Source organism: Notothenia rossii (genome assembly GCF_949606895.1).
Source record: "Notothenia rossii genome assembly, chromosome: 11".
NCBI lineage: Eukaryota > Metazoa > Chordata > Actinopteri > Perciformes > Nototheniidae > Notothenia > Notothenia rossii.
The window spans coordinates 58,978,515-58,987,348 of NC_136910.1; the positions used below are offsets into that span (position 1 = coordinate 58,978,515).

The following is an 8,834-nucleotide window of genomic DNA, read 5'->3' on the forward strand; positions in this document are numbered from 1 at the left end:
TTGTTCCCACGTGAAACTCCTCCACTTCTTTATCAGCAGCAGGTGTGGTTTGTGTGCCGAGTGCAAAAACAAATAAAGAAACTCCAGATTACACTTTCTGCGGATCAGACTGTGCAAACGTCTGGGAACGTTGTGAGAGAAAGCCACAAAACTGCCTCTGATTTTCTTTCTTTTCATGAAACAAACACACGACGAGGTGCCAGGTCTAATTAAGTCCATTCTCATCGTTAAAGGAGATCATTAGTCACTTTATTAATTAGATTTACCATTACCACACCATGTCATACTTATTTCAAGTCCAATTAACGTCAACATTTAGACTTGTATACTTATTGGAAATCAAATGAGTGAGATCAAAACTTTAAAATTGGACATATTTTAAATCCATTTAGGAAGTAAGAGAGAATGTTGACTCCTATCACATGTCTGTAAATATCAGTTCTGAAGTAAATATCAATGATTAATGGAGTTAAAGTCTAGAAATCAAAGCTGACAGTTAGGTGGTATTCGTTCGTGGACGTTATAATTGATCCATTAAACTGATTTGGGTTTTTTAGGATGACGTGTCTTCGTCCATCACTCAAACATGTTCATGTAATGACACAGAGGGAGAGCAGCGTATCTTCACAAACAGATGCTTTTCTGCAGGTGTTCTTGGAAAGATAACTCATCATCGTTCACACGTCTGTTTCATTCTGTCACAACTTCTTAGACGTATTTATCTCAATGTATGCTGCATTTTAAATCAAAATCAGCAACGAGCCTGACTATGCTGAACTAAAATGGGACTTATACTTATTTTAAATCCAATGACTTTGGAAGTAAGAGATCCTTTTGACTTATATCGAGGGTTAATCAAAGATAATAAACTAGTAAACCACAAGTATTGGATTATAAATCAAACATTTAACTTGTAGTTGTTTATTTATTTTAGAATCAAATGAATGAAATAGTAAGACACACATGTGCTTATACTCGTGGTATACTCAAAGTAACATTAAAGTAATTAGTTATGTCAATGATTAGTTAGTAATCAAACTAAACTCATTTCCTCTTTTGTTTTGTCTTCTTTTGGTCAGAAAGGAACAAATAAAGCAACTCCAGCTCCTTTTAAAGAAATAAATACCTCATTTGGTGCCATGTCTCTATTTACGAGTCAGTGAGTCAACACTATGGGGTGTTAAATGGATTATTACCCATTCTCATGGTAAATCAAAGTAATGAGATAATACGTCCGATTTTACAGGCGTTGTGTTGAGTTATATTTATTTTAAATCAAAGCAATGAGGCGTACAACGTCCGACTTGTGACTTATAATCAATGCACGCTTATTTTTAAACAATTGAATAAGATAACATATAGAAATGTTGAGTTATAGTCAAGGTTCACTTGTGGAGAATCTACAGAGGAAACATTTGACTCATCAAAGTAATGCCATAACCCAAAAGTGTTGTGTCGTCAGATTTGTTAGTTTTTTTTATCCTTGTTTATTTGTATGAGTATTAGGGGTGGGCGATATTGAAAAATATAGTATCACGATAGACGATATATATCACGATATTTTTTCATGTCGGTTATTATGGTTATTTTTCAAGTTACCTAAACAGAACAACCACCTTCAAGGTGACACAAACTAAAACTAAAAGGAGTAACAGACCAAGAAACCATTTCAAGCTGGTTTTATTTCTGAAATGAATCCCTGAATGAACAATTCAACATTTTGATATGGCTTCAAGGCAAAGTTTCTCAGTATGAAATAGACTTTCTGAGGTAGCACCAGCAGTGAACATCAATAAACATGAAAAGGAGGGTAAACATAACTAAGTAAAATATTAAACATCAATGAGGAAAAGTCAGTGCCAAACAATTAAAATGTAAACTTTATACTTGAAGTGCAATAAAAGACTTTAGCATAACTGAAGGGAAAAACTATATAAATACCTTATTGATCAAATAAAATATAAGCCAACAGAATCAAACAAGACAATAAATAAAGTGCAATACTGTCTGAATCCTGACTAGACAGCTTTAGAGCATGTCTTTCACATCAGTCTTTTTTTCAAATATTTTTTTTTCAAATTCTTTTTTCAAATTTCTTTTTCAAATTTTTTTTTTTATCATGATAGATACAATATCTCTGAAAAAGCTTATCGTGGAGACCTAATATCGTCACGACGATATATATCGTCATATCGCCCACCCCTAATGAGTATTATTTCTCGGGTTAGTTCATATCGTCAAGTCTGCGTCTGCTTTCCCTTTCGCTGTCTGTCATTTCCTGTTTCACTTTGGAAGTCTCCTCTCTCATTTCAGGAAGTTCGGCTCCTACCCATGAGTGTTCACTGACCTGATGACCTGCCCCGCCCTTTTTGTTTGCACCTGTAGAGTCCCTTGTGTGTGTATTTAATCTGTGTTTTCTCTGTGCCAAGTGCCAGATCGTTTCGAGACTTATGTGCTGTTTACACGGGAACGAAAACAGTTGTATCCGCTACTTTTCTCTTTCGTACAGCCCGTTCGTTCACACGAGGCCGTAACGGAAACTCGGAAACGGACCCCTAAAACGATAACGGGTCCCAAGATTGATAGATATGCAAACTGAACTCTCTGGGGGGCCAAACGGCTCCGTGTGTACGCCCTCTACGATCATTTCCTGATAACGATGAAGCCATAGCCCCGCCTCTCCCCACCTCTGCTGCTACTGACCATGATACAGATGTTAGTGCAACATCTACAGCTCCTCTACCACAACCATCAGCACCAAGTGGACATGGAGAACTACATGAACTACATGTTGCTAAATCCACCGCGGGGCATAAACAGAAGGGCAACCATGGCAAACATGCTCGGGGGTCTTCTTCTCTGCTTTTGGTGTATTTTGTGGCCGAAGTACAGCGCCACTTACTGGCCCGGCATATGCACTACAGCGTCTCCAGCGCTTTCGAGCGGTCTCGTGTGAACGGAATACTTTAGTTGATATCGTATTCGGTTCGTTTGCGTTTCGTTTGCGTTCCCGTGTAAATGGGGTCTTAGAGTCGAGCCTTCCAGCGTTTGAGCCTTACACATATTATTTGTGAATTGTCTGCCAGTTGATATCTGAGCTAGAGTAAGTTTTGTTAGTATTTAGTAAAGTCATATTTTGGAGTGCATGTTTTGTATCGCCCTGAAAATCAACTGAAGTAACATCCTTTTTTGAACCGTCCTTTCAGTCTGGAGTCGTGCATTTGGGTCCTATCATTGTCTTGTGTGCCCCAGTCGTAACAAAAAGTCAACATTAAAAAAACGCAATTGTACAAACATCTTCTATGGAAGTGTTGATTAAACATCAACTGAATGAATACAAGTCCTGAGAAAGACCTGATAAAGAGCGTATGTTTATTTTAAATCAAATGAACAAGATAATAAGTCAAAATGTTGATTAAGTGATTTTACACATAAAAATGAGCTGTGAAACATTTATGAAGAGAGAGTGTGTTTTTAGTTTCTATCCGACTGTTGTTTCGTCCTGTTTGGGCGGAAATGTTGTTCATCGTGGGGACTTGAGGCAGTCATCTTGGAGATGACGAACTCGTGTGATTGGTGGAGGCGTGATTGATTGATTGATTGATTGATTGATTGATTGTTCTCTGACAGTGAGTGTTGAAGGAGAGTCTTATTCAATCTGAACAAATCACTCTCACACACACTCACATGAAAACACACAGCTCTGACAGCCTGATGAACACACACTGCGGGGTCGCACACACTTTGAACTGGACTTATTCAATATGTAGTGATTATTATAACGGGTCTGAAGAGTTTAGTGTGAGAGCAAAGAGAGACGGAAACTGAGCGGTTAGAGGTCGGTGTTTCAAATATACCAGACTCACTCTTTATGGGAAAAGATGTTGAGATAATATAATTCTACAGGTAAGTTCATTGACTGTGGGAGGAAGTGAACTACATGAAAACATATCCTTATTGAACCTTATCGGCTCTTATATTCTCACAGTGATACAGAAGCATCAGACGTACCATTTTTCCCAGCAGCTCTTAAACGCAACACGCTGAGGATGTAAATACCTCATGTCATTTTTATAGCATTTCTGAAGTAAATAACATTAAGTAATATAATTCAAGTCTAATAATCCAAACTGACATCTTTACAGTGAAGTGGTATTTGTTTGTGGACGTTATAATTCATCAATTAAACAGAATTGTTTTTTAAAAAGACGTGTCTTCGACCATCACTCCAAATATGTTAGATTTAATGATAGAAAACAGAGAAAAAGCAGCATATTGACATTAAAAGCTGCAAATACATTCATTTCTGCAGGTTTTCGTGGAAAAATAATTTATTCTTCAAGCTCATGAGTTTCATTCTGTCACAACTTCCTAGACGTATTTATCTCAATGTATGCTGCATTTTAAATCAAAAACAGTAACAAGCCTGACTATACTGTCCGTATTAACCAGCTCTGAAGTGCATTAACATTTATACTGTTCATACACTGTTTATGTCATATTTACATTCTAGATATACATTAATGCTCTTCTCTTTGTACCCTTTCTGGTTAGATGCTATCCTTTCGTGTCTCAGTATTCTGTGCAATGACATTATACATAACATCATTTGTTTTATAACACTTTTACTCACAGATATAGTATAGAATAATCCTTGTTACAAAACAACCACTGACTCACCTTCACATGGAGTCTCTCTAACACCCATTACACATTATTCAACACCCCATAATCAGAGTCACGACCAATTACACCAAGAACACCAACACCCGCCCCCCCCCCCCCCCCCCCCCCAAATATTGCATGCATTTTATCTCGTGGAGAGGTGTAAAAAAAAAAAAATATTAACACGTTTCCGGTTTAACTTCTTATTTCTATGCAGGTAAATCCTCTGAGTGAAAACACGATCCAAACGCTAACATCTGTCCGCGCGCGCGTGTGAGCGTGTGTGTCTGTGTGTGCAGAGAGAGCTGCACTCACCTGTCCTCGCGGTGTCTGAGTCTCCGCTTCTGTGCCGATGCTGCTCACTGCTCTGCGCGGATATCTGTGTGTGTTCGATCTGCGCAGCTCCGTGTGGTTTGTGGAGATGAAATGCGCAGCTTTTGTTCAGCCCTTGAGTATGTTATTATTCTCAGAGGTTTAGTTTCCTGTGGGTCTGCAGACTGTGATGATTTCTGCAGGAAATACTAAACCCCCCCCCACCTTAAAAAAAGAATCGTCAATGGAACCACCTCGATATGTTTGTGTGTGCGCAATAAACAGTTAATAATTATTGCATGACTTCATAGAATGATTTTTTTAAAACATGGTGATTTTTTTAGGTTTCTTAGACTGAAGATGTTCATATAAAATATAAAAAACTCCTTCATATTGTTATATCTTTGTATAAAATAAGGACAATAATAGGTGTTATTTTGTATATAAAATCTTAATTTGAGAAGTAAATAAAGCTGGCAAATGAATGAATGAATGACAGTCGTACTGCTCAGTTAATTGTTTGACAATATTTATATAAATGTTTTAAAAAATCACACAACATGGAAGGTATTACAACATATAAAGGCTGTTCCCTCTCCTGTAGTGTGTTCAATAGGTTATTAGCCAACTTTAGCTTAGCGTGAAGTCATGTGACCGTGCTGTAGTTCCTTTATAGCCCAACATTAGCCACCTTTAGCTTAGCGGTGCTGACGTGAAGTCATGTGACCGTGCTGTAGTTCCTTTATAGCCCAACATTAGCCTCCTTTAGCTTAGCGGTGCTGACGTGAAGTCATGTGACCGTGCTGTAGTTCCTTTATAGCCCAACATTAGCCTCCTTTAGCTTAGCGGTGCTGACGTGAAGTCATGTGACCGTGCTGTAGTTCCTCTATAGCCCAACATTAGCCTCCTTTAGCTTAGCGGTGGTGACGTGAAGTCATGTGACCGTGCTGTAGTTCCTTTATAGCCCAACATTAGCCTCCTTTAGCTTAGCGGTGGTAACGTGAAGTCATGTGACCGTGCTGTAGTTCCTTTATAGCCCAACATTAGCCACCTTTACGGTACGTCTACACTACAGGCATCAAAAAATGCTTTCAACGCTTCGCCCATTCACTTGAATGGGGTGACGTAGAAGATTTTGAATCTTCGCCGAACTGCATTGTGGGGAGCATGGCATGGCTTTGCAAGCATCACGAGCATCTATCGGCATCAAAAGTTGAACAATGTTCAACTTTTGAGGCTCGATGCTTGGCATCAGCCAATCAAATTCCGTTTATGCAAATCCCGCCAGTGCAAGCTCAGCCAATCAAACCGCGTGCAAGCTGGGAGAGCCAGACCGCAGTTCATTTCCTCATATTCCAAACGAGATATTACGGTAGCAAATCACCCGGTTCTTTACGACCGGAACTATTTACCGGGATACAAACCGGAGGAACCAGGCATGGAGGGAGGTGGCAGAGACAGTGGGTGAAACTGATGACTGTTTTTTCGCCTGTTTGGAGAGTTTATATCCAGTTTACTTCGTTTTAACATTGCTATTGCTCTGTATGTCGGGGGCGGGAGATTCATGTGATTGGTTGCTCGCAAAAAATCGCCAAGCTTCAGACACGCCCAGCTTCAAGATTTTTTCATGCCTGTAGTGTAGATGGGCCGTTAGCTTAGCGGTGGTGACGTGAAGTCATGTGACCGTGCTGTAGTTCCTTTATAGCCCAACATTAGCCACCTTTAGCTTAGCGGTGGTGACGTGAAGTCATGTGACCGTGCTGTAGTTCCTTTATAGCCCAACATTAGATATTTAATACAGAAATCATAAAGAGGTTTTAATATGTGGAGATTATTCTGCTGAACTAAACGTTTGTTTGACACAGAGATTATTTTCTGACATGGAGGAATCCCATTGGACGAGGGGGATGCTAACTTCAGGGACCACTATAAACAGTCTTTTTCCCCGCAGCTCTTCGGGGTAAGTGATTCACGTTCTGGGTCACCTTTCAGTCTCAGCAGGGAGTGTTATCATGAAGCCACTTGTTATTCTCCTCCAACGTGAAGTCACTCCAATCAGCCGCTCAGAAACAAACAGATGAAGGAAGTGCGTCAGAAGAGAAAAGATTTCAACACAATTTACTGTGATAACGAGTTTCAGAGTCTCAGAGACGGGCCGTGTGCAGAAAGGAGGCAGAAAGGAGACAGAAAAGAGACAGAAAGGAGGCAGAAAGGAGACAGAAAGTAAACAGAAAGGAGGCAGAAAGGAGGCAAAAAGGAGGCAGAAAGGAGACAGAAAAGAGACAGAAAGGAGGCAGAAAGGAGACAGAAAAGAGACAGAAAGGAGGCAGAAAGGAGACAGAAAGGAGGCAGAAAGGAGGCAAAAAGGAGGCAGAAAGGAGACAGAAAAGAGACAGAAAGGAGACAGAAAGGAGACAGAAAGGAGAAAGAAAGGAGGCAGAAAGGAGGCAGAAAGGAGACAGAAAGGAGACAGAAAGGAGACAGAAAGGAGACAGAAAGGAGGCAGAAAGGAGACAGAAAGGAGGCAAAAAGGAGGCAGAAAAGAGACAGAAAGGAGACAGAAAGGAGACAGAAAGGAGACAGAAAGGAGACAGAAAGGAGACAGAAAGGAGAAAGTTAGGAGGCAGAAAGGAGACAGAAAAGAGACAGAAAGGAGACAGAAAGGAGGCAGAAAGGAGACAGAAAGGAAGCAGAAAGGAGGCAGAAAGGAGTCAGAAAGGAGGCAGAAAGGAGACAGAAAGGAGGCAGAAAGGAGTCAGAAAGGAGGCAGAAAGGAGACAGAAAGGAGAAAGTTAGGAGGCAAAAAGGAGGCAGAAAAGAGACAGAAAGGAGACAGAAAGGAGGCAGAAAGGAGACAGAAAGGAGGCAGAAAGGAGACAGAAAGGAGACAGAAAGGAGACAGAAAGGAGGCAGAAAGGAGGCAGAAAGGAGGCAGAAAGGAGACAGAAAGGAGACAGAAAGGAGACAGAAAGGACACAGTTAGGAGGCAGAAAGCAGGCAGAAAGGAGACAGAAAGGAGACAGAAAGGAGACAGAAAGGAGACAGAAAGCAGGCAGAAAGGAGACAGAAAGGAGGCAGAAATTAGGCAGAAAGGAGACAGAAAGGAGACAGAAAGGAGACAGAAAGCAGGCAGAAAGGAGACAGAAAGGAGACAGAAAGCAGGCAGAAAGGAGACAGAAAGGAGGCAGAAATTAGGCAGAAAGGAGACAGAAAGGAGACAGAAAGGAGACAGAAAGGAGACAGAAAGGAGACAGTTAGGAGGCAGAAAGGAGGCAGAAAGGAGACAGAAAGGAGAAAGTTAGGAGGCAGAAAGGAGACAGAAAGGAGACAGAAAGGAGAAAATTAGGAGGCAGAAAGGAGACAGAAAGGAGACAGAAAGGAGACAGAAAGGAGACAGAAAGGAGACAGAAAGGAGAAAATTAGGAGGCAGAAAGGAGACAGAAAGGAGACAGAAAGGAGACAGAAAGGAGACAGAAAGGAGGCAGAAAGGAGACAGAAAGGAGGCAGAAAGGAGACAGTTAGGAGGCAGAAAGGAGGCAGAAAGGAGGCAGAAAGGAGGCAGAAAGGAGACAGTTAGGAGGCAGAAAGGAGACAGAAAGGAGACAGAAAGGAGACAGAAAGGAGGCAGAAAGGAGACAGTTAGGAGGCAGAAAGGAGACAGAAAGGAGGCAGAAAGGAGACAGAAAGGAGACAGAAAGGAGACAGAAAGGAGACAGAAAGGAGGCAGAAAATCGTTTGACCTTTATTAGAATTATGACATTTGTGTTACTAGTATATTTTTATTTGGATATATCCATTTGACTCCACCTTTAAATATTTTTTATATTTAAATAAATGTCATTTCAAAATGTGGGATC

At 40.5% G+C, this 8,834-nt stretch overlaps 1 protein-coding gene across 1 annotated transcript in view; it reads right to left on the reverse strand.

Annotated features, from left to right (window-relative positions):
* npy8ar (neuropeptide Y receptor Y8a) overlaps positions 1–5,104 on the reverse strand; it is a 46,292-nt gene extending 41,188 nt beyond the window's left edge. Inside the window, exon 1 of the mRNA XM_079659640.1 lies at positions 4,981–5,104. The gene's annotated coding sequence lies outside the window, so the exon portion shown is untranslated. The remainder of the gene's footprint in view (positions 1–4,980) is intronic.
* Between the last annotated feature and the right edge of the window lie 3,730 nt (positions 5,105–8,834).